We start from the raw sequence: 17,220 nt of genomic DNA, 5'->3' as shown, positions 1-17,220 counted from the left end.
AAATTTATTCTCTCAAATTAACAACTTGTAATGGTGTCAAATAATTAAACGAGAGTCGTCTACACCAAAATTAATCTCAAATATTTGTTCACACATTTATTGTCACAATTTAACCACTTGTTAATTGTGGAAATTACTTAAACGCGACTTGTTTAATCAGTTGACATAAATGCAACTTACTAGTCCAGTCAATCAATTGTGGTCTTGTGGTTCAGTTGTCTACACAGTGATCACGAGGACCCCGGTTCAATTCCCAAGCCTGATAGTCTTTTTTCGCAAACACTAATTTGCAATAAAGCTAAATATTAAAAGAAATCAATCATTTGCATGACTACCCATATGGTTCAGTGGATATGTACAATGTAGGCAATGTGAGAGATCGCTGGTTCGAATCCAGTACGGTTAGTACGATTTTTGAATGCTAGTGAAAACATTGGTCCATTTGTGTGAAGACACTCGTGGTACAGTGGACAAGACACTGCGCTGGGAACTCAAAGATTGCAAGTTCTAATCATGGACAGGACACTCCTTCAAGATAATCCCTAAGGATTGCTAATCCCCCATTCTAACTCTTCCCCCCAAAAATAATATATCGCCCTTTTTAGAATGTATTGACCCATAAATTAAAGAATAATCATGAGCACAGAAACTGCTACGTCATGAATAAATTAGCATAATTTAAAAAAAAATTGCATAAAGTGCAGGTACTCCTTCTGGAGTCCTGCCACGACCGCCACCAATGCTTTCGTCCACTTCAATTTCAATGACATCGATGGAGGAATCCAGATATCGTAAATTTCGTCGCCCAGATTTCTTTTCATCGCCAACGGCTTCTGTAGAACCAGAGTCACTTGGATTGTCAATTCCCTCATCGACCTGTTCGACCTCCATTTTGAAAATGACGCATGTAGCTATTTAGCATAATCTCGTTCTCACGAAACCACGTAAATCGTGAGAATTGACCTAATTACCATAATCGCGTTCGGGATTTTGCGAGATTTTTCCTGACCAGACGATGAGTTTATTAGTTAGTTTATTTGCGTTGTACACCGTTATGTAAACTCGCACTAATGTGTTTTTAATTATGCAAAGCAACATCGTACAAAGAAAATAGCCTTGTATCCTATCCTATTTACCTATTCACTCTACAATATATCAGTTCACACTGTAATCTACCTGTTCACACTATGATTTACCTATTCACCCTACGATATATCAGTTCACACTATGATCTACCTTCTTACATTGTGAACACTGAAACAAACTCTGCTCATATTTGACAATATCGCTAAATTAAACTAATCTTTGACACCGCAGTTCAATCATGGGTCAATTGCATACAATCTACAGCAGATTCCGTTTAGAGGTCAGTACGATATTGACAACATCAGAGTCAAGGGAAGGTCGGACATGTACTTGACCCCGTGGTGTTTGTTATTCTGTTCACAAATTATCGCCACGTCATCAGTTATATACGCGCAAGGTACAAGGACAGGACCAAGTGCATATAAGGTACAGTAATTATATCTTCTATAATTGTAATGCAATACGATGAAATATCATATATGCACCATACTTCTATGATTTATATATAAGAAGTACAATTTACTACAACATGTACCACTTGCAGATAAATGCCGTGACACGTAGCAAATGTCCCACCTACTGTAGATATAAGTTTGGGTAAATTTCCATTCAAAACTTGTATGAAGCAACTCCCAAAATACTGACAAAGAAACATCGTAATCTCAACTACTAAAATACTGACACTCACTCTAGTGAAATTTTTGCTGCATTAAAATAATGAAGGCACTGAGTATACGAGGAAGTGTCAAAGATTGCCCTGAAATATGCCATTCCAATTTAAGGGAACGGTTGGGGTAAATTAAGTTACTAGTATTTTATAATAGAAGGAGTGAACTGAATCAAAGTTGCTCTGCTAGTATTGTATTTATATGTATTCCCCTAACTTTCATGTTTGTATATGAATATAACACTATAATGCAGGATCGATTCGAATAGAAAATATTGCCACATAATATAACACCACAAACCCATGCTCGTTATTTAATTAATATATTCATTCACTAGATCACTAATTTTGATCTCATTTTATTCAATGTTTCGCTTTTTGAGTTTAGTAATATTTGTTTTTAATGTAATATCAGTTGAAAACCAAATTGATTTGCTTTCAGCATAGTCCGCTGATAAAGCCACATAAATTGTTTCTACAGTGGCAAGTAGATTGTATATCAGAACTCCATAATTTTACCGACATTCAACTGGTTTCTCAATCGTTGCCATACTCTGATTATAATCGTCGATTACATGCTACTATGATATTCCGGAAAGTGACACGGCGAGTATGTAAGCATTTGTATTTGGGTTAGTAGTCGTAATGCTTCCCCATTTCACGAGTGTTTTCATCAGGGTAGATGATATTAGCAAATATTCTGTCTGTGTTTTCAATATGCTACGAGAGGCCGGAGATTCAACAATTCAATACTTTGAAAGCGTCATCACAGTGATATAATGTGACTGTATACAAAATAAAAATAAAAAACACTCTTTATCCTGTTATATATAAATGTGTATCATATTGAACTAAATCGGCCACTGCAATTGTACTCTGATTCCCCTATATTATTTACTCAATTTTGTAACTCTTTTTCCTTATTTGAGCCATACATTGAAACGAGTGTAAATTCACCAACTGACAAATTTATCTGAACATAGACGCTTGCTATTCTCGGAGCCATGCAAACACATCTGTTCTTTTTTGGACTCTCCCAAGTCTCTGTAGGTTAGTCATAATGGTGTTTGTAAACCACTCCAAACAAAAAACAAAAAGTAAGTTACAAGATTGTTAACAAGGCGACAAAGAAAATACAATAACAACATTTAGATATAAACAAATAACATAAGTCCGAAAACAGGGACTTATAATTCGGTCTCCATCCGTCCGTGCGTCTGTGCGTCCGTGCGTCCGTCCGGAGTCATATCTCAGAATCCCTTGGACCGATTCCGTTCATTCTTTGCATGTGCCTAGTACTTTATGTGGGACATATGCACATGCAGTGGTTTAGCGATTCAATTCAAAATGGCCGACTGGCACCCATCTTATTTTTTGAAAATGTTGTATTTTCGACATGCTTTATCAGTTTTCATTCAAACTTGGTACATAGATTAAACATGTTAGGATACATGTTCATGACGATTTATTTCACAATTGGATCAAAAATGGCCGACTGGCAGCCATCTTGCTTTTTGAAAATGTCGTAATTTGAACATGCTTTTGTCAGTTTTCATTCAAATTTAGTACATAGATCATACATGTCCCGACCGTCCGTGAGTTCCTGAGTCTGTCCATCCGTCCATGTGTCCGTCCGTCCCTCAGTCTGTCCAGAGTCATATTTCAGAATCCTGTAGGCCGATTCCGTTCATTCTTTGCATGTGCCTAGTACCTTATGTGGGACATATGCACATACAGTGGTTTAGCAATTCGATTCAAAATGGCCGACTGGCAGCCATCTTGTTTTTTGAAAATGTTGTATTTTGGACATGCTTTGTCAGTTGTCATTCCAACTTGGTAGATTATACATGTTAGGATGCATGTCCATGACGATTTATTTCGCAATTGGATCAAAGGCATTTTTTTATGCGGTATCTTGGACGTGCTCTGTTAGTTTTCATTCAATTTTCGCACATACATGTACCTTATACATGTTAGGATGCATGTCCATGACAATTTGTTTCAAAATCTGGTCAAGGATGGCAGATTGACAGCCATCTGACTTTTTGGCCTTACTACTATATTTCCACAATTTATGTACCATTTTCATTCGTATTTGGCACATACATCATACATATCATTGTGTTTCATAATCAGATCAAAGGTGACCGAATAACGGCTGTTTTTATTTTTGGCTATATTACTACTACACGGAACACGTACGTGTTTTGATGTGAATAAACAATCTGTTGTATACGCCACTTGGAACTCAAGTTTCAAGGACACGCTCGCGACAACCTCCCCGCTTTAATATGACGAGCACAAAGAGAACTTAAGTTAACGGGGACTGTGTCATTTTCAATGACTTGTTGTTTTTACATTATAATTTTAATTTCTCTTCGAGTTATTAAGATGGCTACGGGCAATTCATCGGGTCCTCCAGCCCGAGTTATGTTATGGAATACATCTGGTTTAATATACAAAGTCGGTATTTAGCCTATATGCTGTTCTTGCAGTGTTCATATTTTATTAAACTAATAATGACATCAAAAAAGAACGAAAGTTACAGCTATTGCTGCTTTAATACGCTACATATCACCCGAGTAGCTATTGTAATTATGCATATACAATGGCTATATGTGGGTAATTGTGTACATTGGTCAAATTCTTTGTCTAATGTACGCAATTCATATATCTAATCAATATATATTTATGAATCAGGTAAATATGAAACTTATATATTTTTCTCAAAGTGGATTCTTGCCAAGAAATGCTACACACCAATTTACATATGAATCTGTTGAACCATTCAATTTGAATAAATGCTTGAAATTCCAGCCGAGTTTGCCCGAAATCCAAGATGGCGGTCAAGTCATGCAACTGATCAGAAATATTTGCTGGTTTGTTTACTGGTAGATTCGGCGAAACATTCTACTTGCCAAATATCAAGTTGATCAGTAAAAGCACTTCTGAGAAATAGATTCCCCCAAACTTGTGATTTTTTTCAAGCTATCAAGATGGTCAACATAGTACGTGACTGACCAAATACAATATGTCAATAAAAGAATAGTTGGTGTGCCAAAATTCAAATCGGTTTGTTCAGTGAAGAAAATGTTTTGCCATTCCGAGATCATGGCAGATAAATTCATGTGACTGCAAAACACCAATAGATTGCTTTGTCATTGTAACAGTAACAGTATACAGAATTGTTAGACATTTTCATTCAAGAAATAGTTGTCAAAAAGTGTGTATTTAACAGTTTGTACTACTATTTCTGGTACAAAAATTTCAGTGCAACCAATTTGGTGTTCAAAAATAAATTGTATAATTTAATATTTTCATTTTGGTTATCAACTGTATGTAAAAGTAATGGTTTCAATATAAATATTTGTAAATGAAAACAGTGACACGGAACATGGTTATTATTATTATTATTATTCAGCTCTTGACTCTAGATACCACTATTAATATAACACGTTTGACAATGTTACAGTTGTATTGTTTTATAATCATCATAGCATGAATCCAACCATCATACAATTTAGATGAATTCGGCACAATTAAATACTAGTATGCATGCTTAAATTGTCTATCATGTTACAAAGATATGTGTTGTAAAATAACAAATAAACCAACAATTTTGTTATTGGCAAGAATGCCAGCAATATGATTCTAATCTAACATTCTCATTTCCACTACAGACTTCCAGATGCTAGTAGGTGGACGTTTATTGTACATATAGTGACAATGGCAGTTCATTTTCGCGATTTAGCTCCCTCTCTGCGAGTGGCATTATGGGCACATGGCAGGTCGAGATCAACTGCATTTGAATTAGCAATTGCAGGAGAGCCTTCAATTAAAGTTTTCCATGAACAATTTGTTACGGCATATTGTGAAGGGGAGGAAGGAATATTTCATGACAATCGCATTAGTGGTCCTCCAGTTCCTGGGTATACATACCAAGAAGTGAAGGATAGATTAGAGAAAACGTCGTGTCCAGAAAAAAGTGCCATCTTCATGAAAGATAACGCAGGGTGTCTTGGAGGAAGAAAAAACTATAAATACCTACCCATCGGTTACATTCACACATTCCTGGTTCGTGATCCGAAGGCATCCATATTGTCCTCGTACAAGTGTGCTCTAGCGGAATGCAGCCATATGAGAGATGTTGTAAAATATGTCATGGATGTTTATAATTTTGAAGAAAATTACAGATTTTATAAGTACGTCACAAATGAATTAAATCTGCCAGCAATAATTGTAGAATCGGATGATTTGTTAAGAAATCCAAGAAAAACGTTACAAAAATATTGCTTAGCAACGGGTCTTTCATTTAGTGAGAACTTCTTAAATTGGAAACCAGGAAATATACACCATTTTCCTGATCATATGAAAAATCCACAGTTTGTGGAAATGTATTTCAAAACCGCGATTGAAAGCAGTTGCTTTCAGCCTCTAGCTCAATCTCACATAAACATAGGTGAGTTACCATATGAATTAAAACAGTATATTGATCATGTTATGCCTCTGTACATGGAGATGGCAGACAACAAATTGTAAGTTTCATGGTATTTCGATGTATTTCAGTTCGTTTCCTGCTAAGTGTTTTAACTAATGTATTTTAATCTAATAATTAAAGTTAATTAAAAATAAATCAATGATGTTATATGTGCCAAGGGACAACCACCACACTGGATTTATAAAAATGATGTTACCTCTGTTGCATGTTCTTCTGAATCTGGACGTCAGTTTACCTTTCACAAAACTATACTTCTTTCATTGCGATTGTGACCTTTACAACAATCTACATGCTTCTATTTATATTTCTGCAATCCATGTGATGGATAATCCGATTACAAGTTTGATTTTTGTTCATGGTATTGCGATGTTTTTCAATTCGTTTTAAGTGTTTTAATCAATGTAATTTAAACTAATAAATAAAGTTAATTAGTAATATAGAAATATAATATAATATGTTGAACCCATCTCTGACTCTCAAAAAAATGATTAGAAATGTTTTGAAATATTCTTCTTTTTTACAATTCTATAACCGATGCCTTGGCTAACTATGAGCGTGCCAGTGCGAGCAATCACACTCGGGTGCAAAAGATCATCATGTAAAGTCTTCTCACCGCCAGGTTTATGCACACTTAAAATATTTTAATATCAATGGTTTAGTACTTATCACTTTCAAGGTCAGACGTACAATACGTTTCTTTGACGAACTGACTTATTGTGCACGTATCATGAAGTGGCACATCCGTAAAACTTGACCAAACCCCAAAACAGTGGATATGCAAATGGTAAATAATTAAAACCATAGTTATCAAAATACATCTCCATCTTACAGAACCTCAACAGGGAATGATGTTACTTATTTAAATTCATTACTGGTATATTTAGCACGGTACCACCAGATACTGAGTTACACAATCACGAGAAACCAATGATTCAACAGACAATATTGAAATTACAACAATTGGGTAAAAAATGCGCGCGTTCTAAATCTCCAAAAAGACGATGAAAATAGAGGTATGGACCATGTTTTTAAAAAGCGAAATGATTGGAATGAATTCAAAATCACCGCTTCACCCTTCAAATCTCTTCCACACGGATATGCGAATGTAAAAAGATGTAATTCAAAGACACCGCCTCAGATTACAGTGTCGACACTTATTTCAACATCATTTAAGTTTGAAAAGAACACACTCTATACCTATCTTATCAATGTCCTCTTCAGACATCAGCCGCAAAAGCTGGACACTGTCTGGCGTTAAAATACTAAACCCAATTTTATTGATTGTTATGAAGCAACATTTAAAAAGATCGGGATCTGCAACGGCATATTCCCATGGTGCCTTTCTGTGGGGTCGATATATGTTGTAGCGATTATGGACAAACTCCAAGATTACTGGGGTCCAATATGTGTAATGTGACCCATGAAAATGTTCACTGCTACTAGAAGGTCAGCTGAGTGTCTCATCAATGCGTCCCTTGCCAACGGATGAAACAAATCAATATACACAAATATGACTTGCAACTAATTTATTCCAGTCCCAATATCGCATGACAAGTAACGATTGACTGCAAACAAACAAAAACAGTCAATAAGCAAATTGCTGTACATAACAATTCATACAGTAAAATACAACATACAATAAACTACATGACTTAGGAAACAGCGCCCTCAAGCGGGTGAATTCACTTCACTAAATTCTTACAGTAAATATTCATACAGAGCAAATCTGACATAAACACAGAAAACAGTGAAATAATAAAGCATTCAAGTGTAACATCAACGAGAATGAATAAATGTGCTGTAAATAGCCGATAGTTTAATTGATCATACGCAATTATATGATGCAGTGTTCTCTGCCCAAGTTATTGCATCATAATCTATAGGCACTTGTATCGAGCAGCAGGGAAAGTTACAGCACATATAAAACACAGCAAATTGCAAGAAACGTTATTCTCACCGTATTTATAGATTGACCCAGCAACCAACACAATTCTGAGACTTTCAACCAGTCAGGATTAGGAGTGCTCGATGGCAGTAAAGCAGACGACTTTCACGGAGCTTCACGCACAACTTTCTCTGTCAGCCATCATTTTGGAGTCACTGACCTCTGACCTTGGCTTACCCAAACCTGCCACTAGAGGCGCTGTTTACTTAAACTAACAATTACATACATATGCATGTTGTATAATAAAGTACACTAACTATTTTTGTGGCGACTAAACATAGTCTCAATAACAAACATAATAACAATGAATAAATCTATATTTGGCCATAACATCCCGGCCCCCTAATTGTTGAGATACTCGAAACAATTACACAAACATCACCTAACTCAAAAGGCCAAAAATACCCCCAAAATAACAAGTCTGGCTGAATTCAAGAATGACACAGGTAAACGCAAAGCAGGGGAAACAGCAGTGCGAACACAGACGGCGCACAAGAACCGCACAGACGCACAGCAAAGAATGGTCACAGCGGCAAAGGCTACCATATCACAAACCACATGCAGGAATGCCAAATTTAGACATCACTCACAGGAAGCTAGGAATTATTTACGTCACAATCCATATCTGCCTCCAAAAGCAGGCAAAATTTGTCGGCCGGCCGCATCAATACATTTGTCTTTGTCTTCACCTTTCCCATACGAACTAACCCATTTTGGTCTTTTATGGTCTCCACAATCTTTCCCATCGGCCAGACATTTCTTGGCACTGAGTTGTCAGCAATTAAGACTACATCACCAATTGCAAGATTTCTACGGGGGTGCATCCATTTTTGTCGCTCCTGTAATAGCGGTAAGTACTCTTTAACCCATCTTCGCCAAAATATATCAGCTAGATATTGAACTTGACGCCATCTACGATGTACATATGTATCATTTTTACTAAAGATTCCTGGTGGTAAGCTCTGATTCGTATGAAGCAGTAACAAATGATTTGGGGTCAATGCTTCATAGTCATTTGGGTCATCTGATATCACAGTGATAGGTCGGCCATTTATTATAGATTCCACTTCACAGAAGAGAGTGTGTAAAGCCTCATCGTTGAGATGGATTGTCTGCTCCTTAAAAAGTGAAAAAAGAATCTTCCTTATTGTCCTGATATGCCGCTCCCATACACCACCAAAGTGTGACCCAGCGGGTGGATTGAATTTCCATATTATGTCTTCCTGACGAAGAACTTCACCAATCTTTGCTTGGTTCCACTTACCAATTTCATCCTGCAACTCGCGTTTTGCCCCCACAAGGTTGGTTCCATTGTCTGACCTGATGGATTTGACACAACCTCTTCTGGCCTTGAATCTTCTAATTGCATTAATGCAAGAATCTGTATCAAGTGAGTGTGCAACCTCAAGGTGGACCGCACGCGTAGACATACATGTAAAAATGACACCGTACCTCTTCACGACACAACGACCACGCTTGACTTCAAATGGCCCAAAATAATCAACCCCAGTGTGTGTAAAGGGTGGCATGTCAGGTGTTATTCTCTCAATGGGCAGATCAGCCATCTTCTGCTCTCCAACCTTTGCTCGGTAGCGTCGGCAAACAACACATTTCGACACGATCGGTCTTATTGCCGTATTCGCACACAAGATCCATTATCTCTCTCGCAACTTACTTAGCATTGCATTTCTGCCTAGATGCCCCACTGACTTGTGAATGTCTTCTAAGATAAGATGTGATATTGGGGAATCCTTTGGGAGCACAACAGGATGTTTCATGCTATCCGGTAATCTGGCACGCTCCAGGCGTCCTCCAACTTGTATGAGCCCATCCCTCACAATAGGATTCAATTTATACAAACGACTTGAGCGTTTTAGTCTGGTGTTGTACGTCAATGCTTCAATTTCTTCAGAAAAGCACTGACGTTGAACATATGCGATTATTGCTTGTTCTGCTCTTCTTAATATTTCCACTGTAACAGGTGTGAGTTTTAAACCTTTGAGTCAGACTGTGACATCATCATCAGTCTTTTCATCTTGTCGTTGATAGTTGTGTCTTGCTCATCTAAATCATTTCCAGTACCACTGAGGCTCTTCTTTAATACCTTGCGTATGCCAACCAATCGCTGAAGATTCCTTTTACCCACTAACAACCAACCAACAGTTATCTTCAGTTTCCTCCAGTTCGAAAAGTGTGATAACAGCCTGTCCGTACCAAACTGCTTGTTGACAATCAAAGAATGCACCTGTTTCTTGACCTCGGGGTCCCCATCGGGGATAACCATAGACACGGTTTCATCTCTAGGACATTCCATTTCTGATTTCCAAAGGAATTGAGGACCATTCAACCATCTCTTCGTTCGCAAGGTATCATCAACACGGAGACCTCTGGATGAGTCATCAGCTGGATTGGATTTCGTATCTACATATCTCCATTGTGACAATTGTGACACTTCACGAATCAGATTGATACGGTTTGCTACAAATGTATGGAAACGAGTTGTTTCATTAGCACAGTACCTGATGACTGACAAACTGTCAGTCCAAAAGAACGTTTCATCTATATCATACTCAAGCTCTGTTTTGATTATTTTATCCATACGTACAGAAATAGCAGCGGCCGTCAACTCCATGCGTGGTATGGTGACCTTTTTCAACGGTGCCACTCTGGCTTTGCCCATTAGAAGTGCACAGTGGACCATTCCCTTTCCATTTATGAACCGAAGATATGAAACCGTTCCATAACCTTTCTCACTTGCATCTGAAAAATGATGGATTTGGCACAAAGTCACCCTTCCAAACCCAACAGGCTTGAAACACCCCGGCACGAATATTGATTTCAACTGTGGCAGATCTGAAACCCAGTTTTGCCATTTCTGCAGGTCTCTGCTATCAAGTTTGTCATCCCAACCAGTTCCACGGTGGCACAAGTCTTGTAGAATTATTTTACCAGGTAGGATAAATGGTGCAGCAAGTCCGAGTGGATCGTAAATTGAACTGATAACAGATAAAATACCTCTACGAGTAGAAGGTCGATTCTGAATATCGATGTTGAATCCTAGTACATCAGATTCCACTGCCCAGTATACACCAAGTGTCGGAAGATCATCACAACCTAATTGTAACTGCTTTACATCTTTGGCTCGTTTTTCCACAGGGACAGTTTCCAACACAGTATAACTATTACTGATCCACTTCGTTAAATTGAACCCACCAAGCTGACAAATACTGATGAGATTCTGCACCAGTGATATTGCTTCTGTCTCAGTACGGCAAGACTTGAGGCAGTCATCTACATAAAAATTATTCACCAGTACATCACTAACTTCTGGTTTAAACCTATCACTGTTGTCCTCAGCTGTCTTGCGCAGTGCTGTATTAGAACAACTTGGCGATGATACAGCACCAAACAGATGAGCAGTCATTCTGTATACTTCTGGCTGGTTGTCTAGATTGCCATTTGGCCACCAGTAAAAACGTAGACAATCCATGTCCCTTTCTGGAATTTTCACTTGATGGAACATGGCCTCCACATCTGCCATTAACGCGACTGGTTCCTTCTGAAACGTAATAGTACACCAACAAGACTATTTGTTAAATTGGGACCTTGTAATAAAAGGTCATTTAGAGATACACCGGAATACTTAGCCGAACAATCAAAAACAACTTGAATCTTGTCTGGCTTCTTTGGGTGGTACACTCCATGATGTGGTATATACCACACCCTACTATCATCTCGATCTAGCATCACTTCCGGGACATGCACAGCATACTTCTTGTTGATTAGGTCAACCATAAATGCCTTGTAATCAGAGTGGAACTTTGAATCCTTTCTCATTCTCCTTTCAAGGCCCTCGAGACGCTGGCTTGCATATCCTTTATTGTCAGGTAACTTGATGCCATCTTGGCGAAATGGCAATCCAATTTCATAGTGTCCATCCACATGTTTGATTGTATTCTTCACTTTCTCTACAAATATTTTATCTTCTTGGGAATATTCCCGTTTATCATCAATACTGCGTTCCGGAAAGTCAAGGTTCATAGACTTCCTTAGCAACTGATCGAGTTCTTTGAATTCTTCCATTCTTTCTATGGCACTCACTTCTGCTCTGTTGACAGTCATACAGTTTTGTATGCTACACATTCTGTCTCCACTTGCATCACGAACAACATTCCATGCAACCCATCCTAGGAGCGTTTTGGATGCATGGGGACTACCACATGGACCAGTTAATATCTCCATGGGTGTATATGCGTCTGGTACGCCATTTCCAATTAAGAAGCCAGCCTCTGCATTTATCTGGGGAAGATCAACATTGTGCATATGAGGCCATCTTGAAATGTCTTCTTTAGTGGGCATGTGGTGTTGAGAAACTGGCATTTTTGGTGTATACCATAGGGATCTTGACTATATTTTCACATTTCAGATCACACACCTCCAGGCCTTTAACAATATATGTGCTCATGGTGTGGGGTATACCCATCGTATCAATAGTAATTCTAGCTTTGCTACCAGTTACTCCAAGTTTCCTCATCAAGTTTTCTGTACAAAATGAGACACTACTCCCAGGATCAAGAAACGCATACGTCTCAACAGCCACACTACCATTCTTGGCTTGAACCAATACAGGAATTATTGCCATGGTGCACTCTGTGTCACCGGCCCCCATATGACTACCTGGTTCCTGGTTAACACTTGCACATGCACTCACTGCTTGGCTGCTTGGCTTTGTACATGATGTGTCTTTCATCGGTTGATCAGTTGTCTTGTATTTTTCATTGTGCAAAATGGTAGGGTGACGTCCCTGGCATCGAGTGCACACTGCCTTGTAACGACAAACTCTCTTTTGATGTCCTGGCTTCAGACATCCAAAACAGACACCACTGGTTCTCAGAAACTTCAGTTTAACATCATAAGACTCCCTGTAAGACTTTCACATTTATCAAGAGCGTGGTTAGCATTCTTGCAGTAGGCACAAGGTTTTTCAAATGCCATTTTAACAGAAAATTTAATTTGATCATGTGACTCACTACCAATCAGATCATTTGGGCTTGTGGAATACACCCCATCTTTATTTTCTGGTTTTATGGCTGCAACATCAGTGGCAAAACTTCCCTTGTCTCGGACGGCTTTCCTGTTACCTTTCCAGTTACCAGTGTTGTGCTCAACATGCATGGCCTCTCGTCCATACAAGGGATCATTTGCCTTTTTGGATCCCAATTTCACAAGCTCCACCATTATCTTCATTACCTCGATACTTTGTATTGCATACTCACATTCAGAAAGAAAGATTGAAAATTCATCCAATGCTCTAGGGTCGTCAACTTTTATAGATGGCCACTCCATGGCTTTCTTTACGTATGCATTGGCAATCAACTCTATGTCACCATATCTCTCATCTAGCTCTTTAAAAGCGGCAGGATATCCCACATCCGCATCCAGGTAGTTATAGCCCGTCACGATTCTATTTGCCTCTCCTATGGTATATTGCTCAAGATAATTCATTCTCTCTTCATTGCTCTCTGTTATTGCTACAATTCTTGCTTGGAATTGGCGGACACATTTTTTGTAATCCATGCAGTTACCTCCAAACTTTTTGATATCGGATTGTGGTTTCTTTAATTCTTTTACCACTGCCAGGATAACTTCATCAGACGATCCACTACTTGTGACTGAGAACCCGCAACCAGTATTGCAGCGGTAGCCATCAAAGCAATGCAGACCATGCGCATCATGCAAACCACCCAAATCCGCACTACTGTCAATACCACCACGTGCAGGGGACCCTATCATGCCAGAATTCAACACACGACCCTGATCTAAATCTAAATGAACATCAGTTCCCCCACATAAGATTTTGGAATAACATTACCAACATGTGAATGATCAAAATTATGTTTCTGTTCATTGTTCACTGTGTGATGTTGTTCTTTAGAGACTGTACTTTGGATATCGCCTGTATGTTGTTGTCCAAGCTCTTTGGTTTCTAGGTCGGCAAGGACTTTCTGTCTTGCGTCAGTTACAGCAATTTCAGTTTCCAATTCTAACTGCTCTTCCTTAATTTTCAACTGCAGCCTGGCTTGCTCCAACTCCTGGCGTTGCCTCAATTTAGCAGCTCTGGCTAGCAATTCTGCTTTCTTCTGGTCCTCCATCGCCTTTGCCATAGCAAGTGAGCTACTAAGTGATGAGGTAGTGCTGATGTGAGATTTCTTAGAATGCCTTGAATTTCTACTCACTCGAGAAGCGCTGTCTTCTGGCATTATGTGGACATCACCAAACTGCTGTGGCTTATGCTCCCTTCTCTGTATCCACTCTCTCACCTTCACTTTAAATTCCCCGAAGGACTCATTATGGTTTTCAAACCAACCCTGGTTATCTGCATGTTGGTCATCAAAGGAAAGCATTTGTTGATATGCATCGTGACTAATTAAAAAGTCCTCGTATATCACCATCCAGTGTGTGTAGGCCTTTCGTAATGAGTTCAAGTCTGCTTCATCTGTCATTAATTGTAAGACTTGATCTGTCTTTCTATTTAACTGCTTACATAGCTCATTACGTTTTCTTTGCCTCACCTCTGTAAAGTATGCCTTTCCTTTCTCAGTTTGGTTTCTTGTTCTGTCACCCATGTTTGAGACCTGTGATGCATTCCCAACATTTTCTGTGACTTCTGTTGTGTACCTTTTCTCCATATTGTCAGCAGTACTTGATATCTCTGACATCGTATCTTGAGACTAGCAACTAAATACGTCAATGAGTGATGTAGCGAATATGAACAAACTCCAAGATTACTGGGGTCCAATATGTGTAATGTGACCCATGAAAATGTTCACTGCTACTAGAAGGTCAGCTGAGTGTCTCTCATCAATGCGTCCCTTGCCAACGGATGAAACAAATCAATATACACAAATATGACTTGCAACTAATTTATTCCAGTCCCAATATCGCATGACAAGTAACGATTGACTGCAAACAAACAAAAACAGTCAATAAGGAAATTGCTGTACATAACAATTCATACAGTAAAATACAACATACAATAAACTACATGACTTAGGAAACAGCGCCCTCAAGCGGGTGAATTCACTTCACTAAATTCTTACAGTAAATATTCATACAGAGTAAATCTGACATAAACACAGAAAACAGTGAATTAATAAAGCATTCAAGTGTAACATCAACGAGAATGAATAAATGTGCTGTAAATAGCTGATAGTTTAATTGATCATACGCAATTATATGATGCAGTGTTCTCTGCCCAAGTTATTGCATCATAATCTATAGGCACTTGTATCGAGCAGCAGGGAAAGTTACAGCACATATAAAACACAGCAAATTGCAAGAAACGTTATTCTCACCGTATTTATAGATTGACCCAGCAACCAACACAATTCTGAGACTTTCAACCAGTGCTCGATGGCAGTAAAGCAGACGACTTTCACGGAGCTTCACGCACAACTTTCTCTGTCAGCCATCATTTTGGAGTCACTGACCTCTGACCTTGGCTTACCCAAACCTGCCACTAGAGGCGCTGTTTACTTAAACTAACAATTACATACATATGCATGTTGTATAATAAAGTACACTAACTATTTTTGTGGCGACTAAACAATAACAAACATAATAACAATGAATAAATCTATATTTAGCCATAACATCCCGGCCCCCTAATTGTTGAGATACTCGAAACAATTACACAAACATCACCTAACTCAAAAGGCCAAAAATACCCCCAAAATAACAAGTCTGGCTGAATTCAAGAATGACACAGGCAAACGCAAAGCAGGGGAAACAGCAGTGCGAACACAGACGGCGCACAAGAACCGCACAGACGCACAGCAAAGAATGGTCACAGCGGCAAAGGCTACCATACCACAAACCACATGCAGGAATGCCAAATTTAGACATCACTCACAGGAAGCTAGGAATTATTTACGTCACAATCCATATCTGCCTCCAAAAGCAGGCAAAGTTTGTCGGCTGGCCGCATCAATAAATTTGTCTTTGTCTTCACCTTTCCCATACGAACTAACCCATTTTGGTCTTTTATGGTCTCCACAATCTTTCTCATCGGCCAGGCATTTCTTGGCACTGAGTTGTCAGCAATTAAGACTACATCACCAATTGCAAGATTTCTACGGGGGTGCATCCATTTTTGTCGCTCCTGTAATAGCGGTAAGTACTCTTTAACCCATCTTCACCAAAATATATCAGCTAGATATTGAACTTGACGCCATCTACGATGTACATATGTATCATTTTTACTAAAGATTCCTGGTGGTATGCTCTGATTCGTATGAAGCAGTAACAAACGATTTGGGGTCAATGCTTCATAGTCATTTGGGTCATCTGATATCACAGTGATAGGTCGGCCATTTATTATAGATTCCACTTCACAGAAGAGAGTGTGTAAAGTCTCATCGTTGAGATGGATTGTCTGCTCCTTAAAAAGTGAAAAAAGAATCTTCCTTATTGTCCTGATATGCCGCTCCCATACACCACCAAAGTGTGACCCAGCGGGTGGATTGAATTTCCATATTATGTCTTCCTGACGAAGAACTTCACCAATCTTTGCTTGGTTCCATTTACCAATTTCGTCCTGCAACTCGCGTTTTGCCCCCACAAGGTTGGTTCCATTGTCTGACCTGATGGATTTGACACAACCTCTTCTGGCCTTGAATCTTCCAATTGCATTAATGCAAGAATCTGTATCAAGTGAGTGTGCAACCTCAAGGTGGACCGCACGCATAGACATACATGTAAAAATGACACCGTACCTCTTCACGACACAACGACCGCGATTGACTTCAAATGGCCCAAAATAATCAACCCCTGTGTGTGTAAAGGGTGGCATGTCAGGTGTTATTCTCTCAATGGGCAGATCAGCCATCTTCTGCTCTCCAACCTTTGCTCGGTAGCGTCGGCAAACAACACATTTCGACACGATCTGTCTTATTGCCGTATTCGCACACAAGATCCATTATCTCTCTCGCAACTTACTTAGCATTGCATTTCTGCCTAGATGCC

At 38.9% G+C, this 17,220-nt stretch overlaps 2 long non-coding RNA genes across 2 annotated transcripts; both read right to left on the bottom strand.

Moving 5' to 3' along the window:
- Window positions 1-7,762: 7,762 nt before the first annotated feature.
- On the bottom strand, window positions 7,763-8,340 carry LOC146742174 (uncharacterized). Its single transcript, XR_014929819.1, has 2 exons — window positions 8,209-8,340; window positions 7,763-7,816 (listed from the first exon to the last, which is right to left on the bottom strand). It is a non-coding gene; the product is annotated as an uncharacterized LOC146742174 (long non-coding RNA).
- Window positions 8,341-15,105: 6,765 nt separating this feature from the next.
- LOC146742173 (uncharacterized) lies at window positions 15,106-15,602 on the bottom strand. Its single transcript, XR_014929818.1, has 2 exons — window positions 15,552-15,602; window positions 15,106-15,159 (listed from the first exon to the last, which is right to left on the bottom strand). It is a non-coding gene; the product is annotated as an uncharacterized LOC146742173 (long non-coding RNA).
- Between the last annotated feature and the right edge of the window lie 1,618 nt (window positions 15,603-17,220).

The sequence above is a fragment of the Saccoglossus kowalevskii genome, chromosome 6 (assembly GCF_978046115.1).
Source record: "Saccoglossus kowalevskii chromosome 6, keSacKowa6.1, whole genome shotgun sequence".
NCBI lineage: Eukaryota > Metazoa > Hemichordata > Enteropneusta > Harrimaniidae > Saccoglossus > Saccoglossus kowalevskii.
This window is presented reverse-complemented; position numbering and strand designations above follow the sequence as displayed.